Source organism: Lissotriton helveticus, chromosome 1_1 (assembly GCF_964261635.1).
Source record: "Lissotriton helveticus chromosome 1_1, aLisHel1.1, whole genome shotgun sequence".
In the NCBI taxonomy this organism is placed as follows: Eukaryota; Metazoa; Chordata; class Amphibia; order Caudata; family Salamandridae; genus Lissotriton; species Lissotriton helveticus.
The window spans coordinates 1,218,694,676-1,218,711,380 of record NC_136057.1 but is presented as its reverse complement, the minus strand read 5'-3'; positions in this window follow the sequence as shown (position 1 = coordinate 1,218,711,380).

Genomic DNA, 16,705 nt, shown 5'->3' with positions numbered 1-16,705 from the left:
TTTAATCAGGGTGCACATATCAGGCCGACCATTCTCAATTTTCAAGGGCGCCATCTTAAAGTGGTGCACGCTGAGCACCGCAACATCACATCCTAATTGGCAGAGCAAGGTAAAACTCTAGGCAATGTCATGGCATCTACATAATTATTAACCAATTTATCCAGAAAAAAACACCCCTGACTAGACCAAGTTAAACAAGAATGGTGCTCAATATAATTAGCACATTTCCTGTTGGTTTCTTTCTTTGTGCCATTCGTACTGAGTGAATGAATTTATTGTATAGTTAATAAAAACCATTACAAAAATAAAAATGCATTAATTTAAAATTGGTCAGTATACATGCCTATTTAAAAAACATTAATAACTATTTATATTCGTAGGATATCAAGTGTAAGGATATTACTGAACTACATTATACAATTTCGTATTCGTTCTATACAAAAATAGCTCTTATTTCAGAAGCTCAATGTCAATTTACATCGATCCATTTGCTGGTGTAAAACGGATCACAAAGCTCTTCTTACTCAAGATCAAAGTTAATTTGAGTCGATCTACTGCGGGTTATGTGAAACCATTGAATGTCATAAGTCGGCGGGTGCAATTACTTGCGTGAGAGTAGCAAAACCTCTATAGCCTCTTAACGTTAGGTCTTGGTCTAAATTTTTAACGACCCTTCACAATGACACCTCTTTTTCTCTCACAGTTCATAACAAACTTGACTGATCTGCAGATAAATTGTGGATCCGCTGTACACAAAACTTGTATGATGGCAGTTTGACAAGTACGTATTCCATAGTCATTAAATTTTTCCTTTAACCAGCGCCGTCGTTCCTCGTCCAATATTGGACAGATGCAAAATAGGTGGATAAGGTCTTGTTTTGTGGCACCACATAAGTCACACTCCTTGGTGTCCGGTTTCAACCAAGCTGCTTCATTTGCATTTGTCGGCAGGTTTCCCATCCTTAAACTAAGGTATTTCAGTTTGACAAATGACGAAAAGGATGACCCGAAATAAACTGTGGGTTTGAGCATAGTGTATGATTGAATTATCATCCAGGCATGGGCGCGGTGACTAAAGATTGACTTATCATTAGTCAGCGAATGCCTGTTTGCCGCCTTTTTAAGTACTTGCTTGAACGATGATACCGGTAGCTTAGTTTGCCACAATGATGCAAGTTCGGTAAGAGACTGATTTAAAAACTTGGTGTACTGGGAATTGGGACTATTTTGCATTGCCTCCCACGTAGCAGAATTGATCTCTGTTTGCCTGTTCATCCAGATGTCATACCAGAACTTAATGGTCTCATACTTTTTTTGCAGATCTTGGGATTGCAGGCCAAACTCGAGTCGGACCTGTGCCGGAGAGGCATTGTGCGGTAAACTGAATATACGCTTGTAGACTCTAGTTGGAATCTTGTCTAATAGTTGTGCACTTCTCCCATGGTGTAACACACTGCTGTAGGCTATTGTAGGGAGTAGCTTGGCCTTAATGACAGCCAGAAGTGGATTAACCCCTTCGATGCTGATGACGGAGCGGTTCCGTCATCAGCATCGGTTGGGCTGTGCTGATGACGGAACCGCTCCGTCATCAGTACAGCCCTCGGGGGAGCGCTGTCGCTCCCCCCCTGGGTCTCCGATCGTGTTTGTTTTTTGGGGGGTGGCAGCGGAAGACTCCGCGCTGCTCCCCCCGCCCCCCCCCGCACTTCCTGGTGACGTCAGCGCGCTGTCGCGCACGCCGATGTCATCAGAAAGTGCTGGACACGCTGGAAGCCATTTCTTTCCAGCGCGTCCAGCTACAAGGTAGGTTTTTGGTCTCCGGTGGGGCGGGGGGGCCATTTCTCGGTGCCTTGAGGCATCGGGGGGGAGGAAACACTGTTTCCTCTCCCCTGATGTCCCAATGCAGGGCATTCCTGGTTCAGGATCGCGCACAGCGCTGCGATCCTGCACCAGTAATGCCCCCACTAGACACCAGGGATGTTTTTGTCTGAAAAGGAAGCGACCCCTTGGGCAAGGGTCGCTTCCAGGGGCTACATTTTTGAAAGTCAGACTTTTCTGCCCCCCCTGGTTCGACATCGCTCGTTTTAGCGAGCGATCTCGACCCAGGGGGGGCAGAAAAGCCCACTAGACACCAGGGATGTTTATTTTCATAAAAGGAAGCGACCCCTTGGGCAAGGGTCGCTTCCTAGGGCCATAATTTTTGTAATTCAGACTTTTCTGCCCCCCCTGGGTCGAGATCGCTCGTTTTAGCGAGCGATCTCGACCCAGGGGGGGCAGAAAAGCCCACTAGACACCAGGGATGTTTTTTTTCATAAAATGAAGCGACCCCTTGGGCAAGGGTCGCTTCCTAGGGCCATAATTTTGTAATTCAGACTTTTCTGCCCCCCCTGGGTCGAGATCGCTCGTTTTTGCGAGCGATCTCGACCCAGGGGGGGCAGAAAAGCCCACTAGACACCAGGGATTATTTTTTTTGATAAAAGGGTCGCTTCCTGGGGCATTTTTTATTCGTTTAGACTTTTCTTCCCCCCCTGGGGGGCAGATCAACCGTTTTATTCGGGAATCTGGACCCAGGGGGGGCAGGAAAGCCCACTAGACACCAGGGATTGTGTTTTTATTCGTAAAGGAAGCGACCCCTTGGGCAAGGGTCGCTTTCAGGGCCACCAAAATGTAGTGTAGACTTTTCTGCCCCCCCTGGGGGCAGATCGCCCATGTTAGCGCGTGATCTGGACCCAGGGGGGGGCAGAAAAGCCCACTAGACACCAGGGATTTATTTATAATTGTAAAGGAAGCGACCCCTTGGGGAAGGGTCGCTTCCTAGTGGCCCATAATTTTTTTTAGACTTGTCTGCCCCCCCTGGGGGCAGATCAGCCGTTTTTTGGGCCACATCTGGACCCAGGGGGGTAGAAAGGTCCACTAGACACCAGGGATTTTAGTATATTTATAAAGGAAGCGACCCCTTGGGCAAGGGTCACTTCCAGGGGGCATTATAAATATTGTAGACTATTCTGCCCCCCCCCCCTTGGGGGCGGAGTGGCTGTTTTTTTACAGTTTCCGGTCCCGGGGGGGGGGGGGGGGGATAGAGAAGCCCACTATACTCCAGGTTTTTGTTTTTTATAGGGAGCGACCCCTTGGCCAAGGGTTGCTTCCTTGGGCCCATTTGTTTTCTGTATGTTCTGCCGTGTCTTTATTTGGCCTCTCTGCCCTCCGTAGGGTTGCTTCCAGGGGGCCCACGTTTATAATGATTTATAATCTTCCCCCCTTGGGGACAGACACCCCATTTGTGACATACCCTGTGACATAGCCTGTTGTAATGTGTGTTGTTTGTGTTTCTTCTAATGTGTATTGTTTTTTTTTCTCTTTAGATTGTTGCAGTGTGCGGTTCTGTTACTGGTGGTTCTGTTGTTCTGCTGTTTCTGTAGTTGCATGTGTTTGGTAAGATACCTTTTTTTGTTCAATTGTAATGTAATTGTTTATTTTGCAAAGTGTGTAGTAATACGAGTATGTTTTGTTTCTGTTTGTTGTGATTGTAAAACATGTTTTGCATTTGTTTTTGATGTGTCCTTCTGTAGATGTAAGTTTTTTTTTCTTCTTTCTAGTGGGATATCGTTGCCTATTTGCTGTGTCTTTGCAGAGTAGGTGCTGGTGAGTGTAGTTGTGTCTTGTAAGTGAATTGTATATTTCTTCTAAATATAGTTTTTTGTGAAAAAGTCTTACATTTTTTATCTTACTTTGCGCAGTGTTGGGGTTGTTGAGTTGTTTGTGCAGACTCCTTTATTTGTAAGGATAATGGCTAGCCGCCGGATTACTGCTCAGCAAGTTGTTGGAATGCTTTTTGATTCTTCCTCTGACCATGGTCCAGAGTCTGACTCTGATTCTGAGCCAGAGGTGGGAGGTGAAGATTCAGGTAGTGAGTTTTCTCTACACATGGCTTCATCTGATGATGAAGACACTTTGAGTGCTGATGAAGCTACTTCTGGTGTGGTTGATGTGCCTGTCGTTGGGGAGGACATTGCTGTGGTTACGGTTTGGGAGGACATTGTTGTGCCTGTGGTTGCGGAGGACATTGATGTGCCAATAGTGCGGCAAGAGACATCTGGGCTGCAGCCTGGGGCTGCTAGACTTCCAGTTGGTGTAGTGAGACAAGAGGCAGCTGGGCGGCGGCCTGCGGCTGCAAGACCTGACGATGAAAGTTCTGACCTCTGGGTTGCACCAGGCATGGTGCAGCCGGCATTGCCTGAATTTACTGGTGTTCCAGGGTGTAGGGTGAACACTGAAAACTTTTTGCCTATTGATTTTTTCAAGTTGTTTATGGATGAAGTGTTTTTGGCAGAGATTGTAGAGCAGACTAATTTGTATGCTGAAATTTTTTTGAGGGTGAACAGTGCCAGCCTTAAGCCCCACGCTAGAGCTACCCGGTGGACTCCCACAAATTTGGAGGAGATGAAAAAGTTTTTGGGTTTAACTTTTTTGATGGGCTTGATTAGGAAACCATCAATGGCTTCATATTGGTCTACTAGTCCCTTGATGGCAACAGCTATATTTCCGGCAGTCATGAGTCGTGATAGGTATTTGCTTCTGCTGCGGATGATGCATTTTGTTGACAATAGTCTTGCTTTGCCACGAGATCACCCTGATTGTGACTGTCTTTTCAAGATTCGGCCTGTCATTGATCATTTGGTTGATCGTTTTTCTGAGATCTTTTATCCTGGGAAAGAAATTGCAGTGGATGAGTCTTTGCTGTTGTTCAAGGGCCGCTTGGTATTTCGGCAATACATTCCTAGTAAGAGGGCACGCTATGGAATCAAACTGTATATGCTGTGTGACAGTGAGACTGGATATGTCTCTAATTTCAGGGTGTACAGTGATAAGGAATCCAGGATTAACCCCCCTGGTTGTCCGTCGACTTTTGGAGTGACTGAGAAAATTGTGTGGGAACTTGGACGTGGATTGTTTAACAAAGGCCATCATTTGTATGTTGATAACTTCTACACTGGTGTGCGGTTGTTCAGGGAATTGGCCAAAGTGGACACTGTTGCTTGTGGCACAATCCGCTCAAACCGTAAAGGTTTCCCAAAAGAACTTGTTTTTCGAAAGCTTGCTCGGGGACAGTGCAGTGCATTGCGTTGTGAGGAGCTTCTAGCTGTGAAGTTTACAAACAGGAGAGATGTCTACATGTTGACTACAATACATGATGAAAGCACTGAACCGCGGACTGTTTGGGGTCAGGTTGCAGAAGTGTGCAAACCTGTGTGCATACTGGACTACAATAAGTACATGGGTGGTGTTGACAGAGTTGATCAGAGGTTGGAACCGTATGCTGCTCTTCGTAAGGCTTACATTTGGTACAAGAAGTTGGCTATCCATCTTTTCCACGTGGCAACCTTTAATGCTTTTATTGTGTTCCAGAAATCTTGTCCCCAGTCAAAGTTGTCTTTTGTAAAGTTTCAGGAGTCTGTAATAGGCAGCCTTGTTTTAGTGGAACAGGCAAGTGTTCCTAGAGTTGGAGTGGTGGAGGATGTTGCCAGATTGAAAGATCGCCACTTTCCTGATACAATTCCTCCTACAACCTCAAAAGACTTTCCCAGTCGGAGATGTAGAGTCTGTTGGCGAAGAGGTTTGCGGAAGGAGGTTCGCATGTACTGCCCGACTGCCCTTCAAACCCCGGGCTGTGTGTACCTGCTTGTTTTAGATTGTACCACACGCAAAATAATTTTTGGGAGTATCAATGAGTAGTAAAGTGAACTGGTTGGTCTTTATTCTGTAAAACTTATTGTTCAGTTTCAAAGTTTGTATTTGTGTAGTCTTTTTAGATTTAGTTGTCGAGTTAGTAGATTTGTATCAATTTGCAATTTGTTTTTGTTTCTCTTTTATTTAAAAAAAACTAAAGTATGATGTTGGTTTGCGTGTAGTGTCCATTGTCTGAATGTGTGCATGGTTTGGCGCTTGGCTGCCGGTGTCTGTGGACTGGTGCTTGTCTGGCAGTGTCTGCGGACTGGTGCTTGACTGGCGATGTGCGTGGTCTGGTGTTTGGTTGGCGGTGTGCGTGCTCTTGCGCTTGTCTGGTGTTGTGTTTGGATTTGTCTTTGGCTGGTGCACCCACACAAGTGAGGTATCCTTTTACTCGGGAGAACAAGGGGAACACTGGGTGGTAGGACATTTTTGCCGGCACGGCGATCCCACGCCAAAAAGTTTGGAAAAGTGCTATTTTTACCTAATTTTAAGGTTTGCAAGGAGTTCTGGGTAGGAAAACATTGGGGGACCCACGCATGCCATACCTCCCTGGACTCCCCCGGGTGTCTAGTTTTCAGAACTGTTTGGGTTTGCTACTTTGCAAAGATTACCACCGAGCCCCGGGCCACAAACTCAGATGCCCCCCCCAAAATCAAGGTATTTTTGCAATAGGGTAATGTAAATTCACCACCATACGATTTGAACCATTTCCTGTTGCAGCCACTATGTCTATCCACGCAAGTGAGGTACCATTTTTTTCAGGAGACCTAGGGAAACGCTGGGTGGGTGGAATTTTGTGGATCCACGCAGATTCCAGAACTTTCCACCACAGAAATGTGACGAAAATGTTTTTTTTGGTCAAATTTTTCGGTTTGCAAGGGATTCTGGGTAACAGAACCTGGTGGGACGCAGTCGAGTCACCCCATCCTGAATTCCCCTGGGTGTCTAGTTTTCAAAAATGTATAGGTTTGCTAAGTTTCCCTAGGTGCTGGCAGAGCTACGGCGCAAAAACAAAAGGTAGTCTTTTTGTCCAAAACGTGCTAAATTTCACTGGGAAATTGAGGTGCGACCATGTTGCGTATTGCGCTGTTTCATGTCGCAGCCACTATGCCTACCCACGCAAGTGAGGTAACATTTTTTTCGGGAGACCTGGGGGCACGCTGGGTGGGTGGAAATTTGTTGATCCACGCAGATGCCAGAACTTTCCACCACAGAAATGTGAGGAAAATGTGTTTTTTTGGTCAAATTTTTAAGTTTGCAAGGGATTCTGGGTGACAGAACCTGGGGTAGGCAGACGAGTCTCCCCATCCTGAATTCCCCTGGGTGTCTAGTTTTCAAAAATGTATAGGTTTGCTAGGTTTCCCTAGGTGCTGGCAGAGCTACGGCGCAAAAACTAAAGGTAGTCTTTTTGTCCAAAACGTGCTAAATTTCACTGGGAAATTGAGGTGCGACCATGCTGCGTTTTGTGCTGTTTCATGTCGCAGCCACTATGCCTACCAACGCAAGTGAGGTACCAATTTTTTTCAGGACACCTGGGGGCACGCTGGGTGGGTAGACATTTGTTGATCCACGCAGATTCCAGAACTTTCCACCACAGAAATGTGAGGAAAATGTGTTTTTTTGGTCAAATTTGTATGTTTGCAAGGGATTCTGGGTAACAAAACTTGGGGGTAGGCAGACGAGTCACCCCATCCTGAATTTCCCTGGGTGTCTAGTTTTCAGAAATGCATAGGTTTGCTAGGTTTCCCTAGGTGCTGGCAGAGCTACGGCGCAAAAACAAAAGGTAGTCTTTTTGTCCAAAACATGCTAAATTTCACTGGGAAATTGAGGTGCGACCATGCTGCGTTTTGCGCTGTTTCATGTCGCAGCCACTATGCCTACCCACGCAAGTGAGGTACCATTTTTTTCGGGAGACCTGGGGGCACGCTGGGTGGGTAGAAATTTGTTGATCCACGCAGATTCCAGAACTTTCCACCATAGAAATGTGAGGAAAATGTGTTTTTTTGGTCAAATCTTTATGTTTGCAAGGGATTCTGGGTAACAAAACCTGGGGATAGGTAGACGAGTCACCCCATCCCTAATTCCCCTGGGTGTCTAGTTTTCAAAAATGTATAGGTTTGCTAGGTTTCCATAGGTGCTGGCAGAGCTACGGCGCAAAAACAAAAGGTAGTCTTTTTGTCTAAAACGTGCTAAATTTCACTGGGAAATTGAGGTGCGACCATTCTGCGTTTTGCGCTGTTTCATGTCGCAGCCACTATGCCTACCCACGCAAGTGAGGTACCATGTTTTTTCGGGAGACCTGGGGGCACGCTGGGTGGGTGGAAATTTGTTGATCCACGCAGATTCCAGAACTTTCCACCACAGAAATGTGAGGAAAATGTGTTTTTTTGTCAAATTTTTATGTTTGCAAGGGATTCTGGGTAACAAAACCTGGGGATAGGCAGCCGAGTCACCCCATCCTGAATTCCCCTGGGTGTCTAGTTTTCAAAAATGTATAGGCTTGCTAGGTTTCCCTAGGTGCTGGCAGAGCTACGGCGCAAAAACAAAAGGTAGTCTCTTTGTCCAAAACGTGCTAAATTTCACTGGGAAATTGAGGTGCGACCATGTTGCGTTTTGCGCTGTTTCGTGTCGCAGCCACTATGCCTACCCACGCAAGTGAGATACCATTTTTATCGGGAGACCTGGGGGAACGATGGGTGGGTGGAAATTTGTTGATCCACGCAGATTCCAGAACTTTCCACCACAGAAATGTGAGGAAAATGTGTTTTTTTTGTCAAATTCTTAGCTTTGAAAGGGATTCTGGGTAACAAAACCTGGTGATAGGCAGTCGAGTCACCCCATCCTGAATTCCCCTGGGTGTCTACTTTTTACAAATATATAGGTTTGCTAGGTTTCCCTAGGTGCCGGCTGAGCTAGGGCTCAAAAACAAAAGGTAGTCTCTTTGTCCAAAGAGCGCAAGATTTCACTGGGAAATTGAGGTGCGACCACGTTGCATTTTGTGCCGTTTCCTGTCGTAGGCCCAAGGCCGACCCACACAAGTGAGGTACTGTTTTTATCAGGAGACCTGGGGGAACGCTGGGTGGGTGGAAATTTGTTGATCCACGCAGATTCCAGAACTTTCCACCACAGAAATGTGAGGAAAATGGGTTTTTTTTGTCAAAATCTTAGCTTTGCAAGGGATTCTGGGTAACAAAACCTGGTGGTAGGCAGTCATGTCACCCCATCCTGAATTCCCCTGGGTGTCTACTTTTCAAAAATGTATAGGTTTGCTAGGTTTCCCTAGGTGCCGGCAGAGCTAGGGTGCAAAAACTACAGGTAGGCACTTTGCCAAAAAAGGGTCAATTTGTAACTGCAAAATTTAGGTGTGACCACGTTGCATTTTGCGCCGTTTCCTGTCGCAGGCACAAGGCCGACCCACACAAGTGAGGTACCGTTTTTATCGGGACACTTGGGGTAATTCAGATTTGTAAATCAACTGTTATTACCAATTGAGCTTTCATGCATTTCTCCCTTTCAAGGAAAGACATTGTGTAAAAAAAAAATCTTTTTGAAAAATGACCAATAATTCTCATGCTAGTATGAGTATTCCCAATTTTGAAAATGTGAAATTATATACTGTTTCTGAACTCTATAATTTGTACCCAATTCAGAAATACATAGGTGTCTTTCATACAGATTATTCCATGTATACATTTTCCAAGACAAAGTGCTCTATACCCAGTAAATGAAAAAATACCATTGCAAGTTGCTGCTCAGTTTTTGGATCTGGGTTCGTCGGGTTCTTGGTGAAACTACAAGTCCTATATATCCCCACAACCAGGAAGGTCTAACGGATGTAACGGTATATTGCTTTCCAAGAGCTGTCAAAATTAGAAAAAGTTATAGGTGAAAACGTTGAGACAAAAGGCTGTTTTTTTCAACAAATTTTCAATTATTCCAATATCTAACTGTTAGTTTCTATAACGAAACCTTCATGGATTTAGAAAAATGACCCCTTTCTGAATTCAGAATTGTGTCTACTGTTCGAAAATGTAAAGCTTTCCAGGATCCATTATTGCTTTCAAACTCATTTCTACCATTAACTGGAAGGAGGTGGAAAGCTCTAAAAATAGCAAAAATAGGCTATGTCCCAGAAAAATGCCAAAACTGAGTAAAAAATTTCGGTTCTCTGACAAAAGACTGTCATTCCCTAAAAGCTGAGAAAATGGAAATTTCATCTCCACAAACCCTTTTTTGATACCATTTTCAGGGAAAAACCCAGAGGCCTTCATTTGCAGCCCGTTTTTCCCCTTTTTCTGAAAAAAACAAAAAAATCACTATATTTTGGTTAATTTCTGGGTACCCTCCAAGGGAATCCACAAACCCTGTGTGCCTTTCGAATCCACATGATGTTGGAAGAAAAGGACGCAAATTTGGCGTGGATACCTTATGTGGTCAAAAAGTTACAAGGGCCTAAGCGCGCACTACTCCAAAACGCCAAAAAAAGCCTTAGCACAGGAAGGGAAAAGGCCTAGCAGCGAAGGGGTTAAACAGAGGGCTCTTTAACTGCTTAGAAATACTGTTGAATGCATGTAACAGTGCTATTCCCTTTTTTTCGATGGCTTCAAAGTGCAAGGAAAAGTTAAGGCATCTGTCCAGTTGTATTCCCAGATACTTATAGCTATCCACTACCTCTACTTTCTTGTTGTCTATGGAGGCGTTGCAGACCTATTTTAGTCTGACTAAGGAGCACCACATCATCGGCATAGGAGAGATGTGTCAGCCGTAATGTTCCTAGCCGTGGTGGGTGGGCGTTAATCCCATCCAGACTTGTTGTTAGGTCTGCCATGAATAGATTAAAAAGATGGGGCGCCAAGACGCAGCCCTGTTTCAATCCGTCATATGCCCTGATCTTCCGTGTTAGTTGGTGCCCATTAGCGATCTTTACCTGCATCCAGGTATCCGTGTATAAATCCATTATGGGATTTAGAATTGTATCCGGCAGTCCCTGCTGTTTTAACTTGGACCATAGTAGCTGACGATTGACACGGTCAAAAGCCGTCTTGAAATCAACAAAGCAGGCGTACAGTGCTTGACGGCTTTGTATGCTCTTTTCGGCGATTAAACTTATCGCCATGGCATTAGCCATAGTGCCTGTACCTCTGCGAAACCCTGTCTGATTTACCGGAATCTTCTTTTTATCTTCAGACCATTTGGTAAGGTCGATTAGCACAAGGGATGCATAGTATTTTGCTTCAGCATCAATAAGTGCTATCAGTGCTATCAGACGGTAATTTGCTGGGTTTTTTCGGTCTCCTCCTTTGTAAATCGGATTTATAATCGCCCCTCTCCAGCTTTCAGGGAGCCGACTTGTGCTATTTATTGACTGAAATCGGATGTTTAATTTGCATGCCCAATATTGGGGATCCTCCTTATAGATGGCCTGGGGAACACCATTTGGTCCCGGTGCGCTATCTTGCCTGCTTCTTTTAATTATTTTTGATATTTCTGATTCCACGTAAGAACTGGATATCTGAGCCCCACCTTTCTGATTGGTACACAGATTGTTTAATTGTGCTAGAACGGAGGTCTTTAGGTTCACTACATTTGATGTATTGTTAGTTGTTGTTATGGGCGGCATCAATAGATTTACTGAGAATGTGTCAAGTATATGTTGAACCCATGCCTGTTCTGTAACACGGGTCATGTTTATTATTTGTGCTGATCTGTTTAATGAATTTACCTGTGACCAGAATGCTCTGGAATCGGATTTCTTTATGTTATTCAGTAATTTGGTCCAAAAATCGGTATCTCGTTTTTTTTTTTCAATCCATATTTGTCTCTTATATTGTTTCCTTACATGTCGGATTGTTTGCCAAACATGCGAATCTGAACTACGACCCTTTGCTTGCCTCATGAACTTCCGCAAACGCCTTCTTAAGAACAGAATGATCTTACTGGGCTGACCTTTATTCCTTTGGTTGAATTTTATGCTCAAGTTGGCTCTAGTCTTTAATAATTTATTCAAAAAGGTAGTCCATGTTTCTGCGCACATTTCATTTCCATTGGTTATATTTTGAAGTAGGTGCTTTGCTTCCTGTGCTATTTGCGGTAGTGAGTTACTCGTCCATCTTAAACGCTTCAGGTTGATTGTCGATGTTTCCCCAGCTAATGATCAAGCTTTTAAATGTTTGAAAGGTGCCAGGCTGATTTCAATATGCTGCATTGAATGGTCGCTGTCAGTCGTACACAGAATTTGGAAATTTTTGATTAATCCCAGCAGAGGGAGCGAGACAATGGTATAATCCAAAATTGTACTTGCGCTAGGGCCTATATAGGTGTTTGAAGGGGGTTTATCCTGTTTGATTCTTCCATTAAGTACTCGCAACCCATGATTTTCCATGGCCCACATCAACTGTTTTCCCACTTGGTCAATCTTCTTGGCGAGCGGGATCTCCTGTGTTTCAACCGCCCATAATTCGTTGGCAGCGATGACATTATCCTCCTGTTCTGGGTGGTGTATAAGATTAGTATTGAAATCGCCCGTAAGGATTATCTCCCATGCTGGTTGATCAAGACGAAACCCAGATATTACATTGTTAATGCATTTAAATAGCTCCTTTTTTACCTTCATTTTTGGGTGAGCATATATATTGATTAGTATTATGGTTCCGATACCAGCCTGGGATAACCTCTCAAATTTGATTATTTGCATATCGGTCATCGAGTTTGCCAGTTGGGAGGCTTTGATGTTTAATGCAGTATTTATGTAGACCGACAAACCGCCTTTCGCTCGTCCATGGCGCTGGGTGCAGGTTGCACTAACATGAAAACTGATTCTGCCTGGGACATCAATTGGCTCTGTTAGCCATGTTTCCTGCAGGGCAACGATGTCATAAGTGTCCCAAGTGTCCATTTTCCAGGTGTTGTTTAAAATTTCTTTTGCTCCAGCGATGTTCCAGGAGAGGACTTTTACTATACTTTGTTCGATGTTATACGCCTTGCTGCTAATTCAGTCTTCAGTAGGACATTGCATCGGCCTACTCTGTTGCTCAGCTTTTATAAGTTCTGCACCCCTGGCACCTTGCAATACCGAGTATGTTTGTTTTCGACTTGTACCGGTCTGATCTTCTCGTCTGATGTGCTTTTTTAATAGGGGCGAGGGATAGCCTGCCGTTTTCTCTCCTTTGAGCGAGATCCCCCACTCTTCGAATTTTGTGGTTTCATTGAGTAACTGTTTAACTATTTCCATGCTCCTCCAGGTTGAGAGGGTGCCTTCCTTGGCTGAATTGTTCCCAAGATCAACAAATTCGATTGTTAATAAGTCTGCAGGCGTTATATGGTTGAGGCTCGGGATAGCCGAGATCAGATGTAAGATGTTTCCTCGGTTTAAGTAGTCTTGTGTGTCTGCAATTGTGTAGTTAGGTGTAAAAAGTATCCTTCCAGTTGTTGTTGATTTTATATCATGCACATTGCAATGTTGCAGAGTTCTCACATTTTTATTACTTCCGTTGTCCCTCGACTCATCCTTTATGATTTTGACCTGTTGGATATAGTCATCATTCACTAATTGCTCTGTTGGCATTCTTGTCTTGGTTTTTACTTCCGGAATTGTTCTTTTCTGTCCGCCTGATTTTGTGTTAGGCGTACAATCGTTAATGGTGGTCCCTAGAGAAGGCATTGGCCTTGTTGCTTTTCCCGGTCCTATGCTTTGATGTTGGTCATACCGCTCTGTAATAATCTTTACTTGTAGTTGATCCTGCTTACTTCTATCGACTCTTGCTGTAACTTGTCTTGTGTTAGTTTTGTCCCTTTTCGAGGTAATGTTGATACTCCTAGTTGTATCAGGATTTGGCGTAACTTTATGTTTATTATCAAAACTGTTAGTCACTACCCTTTGATTTCCTTGCTTGTTGAGCTCGTATTTACTGATTTCTTGTTTCATTCCTTAGTGGTTAGTGCCTTGCGGCTTGACGCAGGTTCTTTGTTGTTTTTTATTCCCATCATTATTCGGCTCGTCCTTCGAACTCACTTGTACTCTGTTTAATGGTGAGTGGTCATACTCTATACTTTCCAGACTCCAATCCGCACTGCTTGATGTTGTGGCTAGGGTTGCATGTTCATCCTTATTTGAGTCATCTGTATCTGAGCTTGCGACATGGATCATCTCCTCTTGTGTTGTTGTTGTTCGTGTTCTTTTTATTTGGGCTAAGTCGTTACACCATTCTTCTTTGGCAGTGTGCTGTTGCCCCTCTGCTTTTAAGCTCAGCTTCCTGAGGTTGCCCCGGGATTTTGGTGTTATTGATAGGTGGTGTAACCCCTCTTCATTAATAGCTTTGGCTTTGACTGATGGCTTTGGGCGATTAAAGATCGGGAAGTTGATCAAGGTCTGCTTTGTTGCTGGCTTACGGTTTAATAGTTGGTTTCTATTTTTCCTCGCCCGCTTTTTCTGTCTTTTGGTTAGGGGTTGGTTGGTGTTCGGATTTTTTTCACTAACCTGTGTGAACTGTTTCTTCTCTGTTGGATCATGACAAATGCTATTCCGAGCCCCTGGGTTTGTCCCTCTAAGATTTTGGACATCCTGTTGTTCTTCAGTTATTATTTTTATTGACATGTTTTGTTTCGATTCCTTATCTGTTGTTTGTTGTGCTGCTACTGTTTTCAAATCTGCCTTTCTCTTTTCTCGATTTGCTATTTTATCTTTGAGTACATCTTTTTGTTGCACGATAAGGTTTCTTGTATCGAATGTACCGTTGACTCCCTGATTTGCCTGCTTGCATTCCTGTAGAATGTCTTTAAGTATTAACAGCAATTCCTTTAGTTTTTCCAATATTGGACTGCACGTACAATTCGGGGGCTGTGTCTGGAGGCGAGATTGTTCCTGAATAATCGCAACCATGTTTCCCATGGTATCCAACTTTTTGTTTATACTGGATATGTGTTCCGCTATTGTGCTCATTAAATGGATTTGAATATCAAGTTTGTCTGACTGCATATTCAATGTTTTGATTGAGGTTTCCAATATGTTACCCAGTGCACTATGTAAGGTTATTATTGATTCCAAATTTTGGTTAAGACCGTGCATTCCTGCTGGCTGGTGTACGTTTGCTTTAGTAGTGTTTGGCGTGAATTTAATGTATGGGTATTCATCAAGAGACGCTAGTATTCGATGTTCCTCGTTTAGATTGTGTAGACATCCTTTATGTACTGACTCTTTTACAAGTAGTGGCTCACATAATGCTGTCACACTTGAAATCTCTATTATTAATGATTCCTGACGGTGCTCGTCGCCGTTGCAGTTAAACAAATCTGTAAGTTTTTGGGTTTATTGGGTTTCTATATCCAGATTTGACCCACTAGATATCTCAATTAAACTATTATTTGGTGTTACCAGGGTTGATTCATTGCCTCGGTGCTGTTCTTTTGAGATATTTTCTTTTGCCTCTGTTGTTGGCACTACAGACTTGTTGTGTAGTTTCGTTTGTTTGGAACCAGTCAAGTTTGTTTGCTTGTCTTGTTTTACATTGCGCGACATTATGCTTTGTTTATTGTCTGAAAAAGTTTGGCAGTCCGTCCAGTAATTACATCCATCAATGTTGTCGCTGGGCTTTGACTTTATTTGATTTAAACGTGAGCCCAGTCTCGGGGTTGAGTGATTATTTGATTGTACCTTGTACACAGCATCAATCGCACTAGCATTATGGCTTCCTACATCAACACCCACGACCAGAGGGCTACTGGTCCTTGGTAGTTCTTGATTTATGTCAATTATTAATGGGACTGACTTTGTTGAATTCGTGGTGGTCCTTTGAGGCCACATGGTCGACATACTGTCGCCCAAGGGTTTTTCACTAGGACTGTCCGGTTTCCAGTCAATGATACCTGACGGCATAGAATGATTAATTTGTTCTTGAGCCGGGTCATGACTACTGTTATCCGCGTGCTCCGTGTGTACCGTATGTACTTGTGCTTGAATTTGTATCTTGTGCTTGTTATTCCTCAGAGCTATTTGTGGGCTCTTGTCTGATTCAACTTTTCCAAAGCCCTTCGCTGGGGTGATGGTTGCACCGGACGGGGGGGCTCTGGAACAACTGACTGCATGATTGCCTTGCTCGGAGTCATAGGTTTTTGTAGTCCATTTGGGATTGCTGGCATTGTGTATATCACAGACACAGGATCTTTCAAAAAGGTGAATTTTCCAGTGGGCTTCATAGAGCCGAATATTGAATAGATTGGAGGTATTAGTGGGGTAATAGGGGTATTGGCTACAGTATCTTTACAGGGGCTAGTATTTGCCTTTGCTTTGGTTTTCCGTTTTGTGGTCCGTTTTGTGGTCTGCGGGGGGTTTCCTCGTGTTTTTCCTGACCTCATTGTTTCCACCGACTGAACTCCAGGCCTCTCGCTGCCCTTGGCGACCTTGGCGATGGGAACTTGCTAGGTGTATACTTGCTTAATATGACGGTCATTAAACACGGGTTGTAATAAGTAAACTGACCTGGCCCAAACACCCCCTCTGCACTCCACTCCACCCCTCTCCAAAGTCCCTTCAAAACAGTGGCTTCAGCTATGGCTGCCTTTGCCACTGCATACCCCCGCTGTCTCCTCTGTTGCCGCTAACACTCAACACCCTCCACCTCTCCTCACCGGTTATGCTGCTCACTGCTCACTGCTCACTCACAGGATTCCTCAAAAGATGCTTTAGGCGTTCCAACCACTTTGGGCACCTCCGTGCTGCCGCCTCTCCTCTGAACAGGCTTTGGGTCCTCTCCTCTGGTCAAGCATTTAGGTCAGACATGTGGCTGGTAGCGCCTCGGGGGCTTCAGGGCTTCGGGATGCCACGGCGCTTTCAAAGCCTCAAAATTCACTTATGCTCCAGACGGTTTTAAAATGCTCCTGTTTGTTTACCTGCATCTGCGTCTGGCACTGGTGTGACGCGGTACTTCAAGGCTCCGAGTTCCAAGTCAGCCTGGGAGTAGCTCTCAGCTCTCAGCCTGCTCCC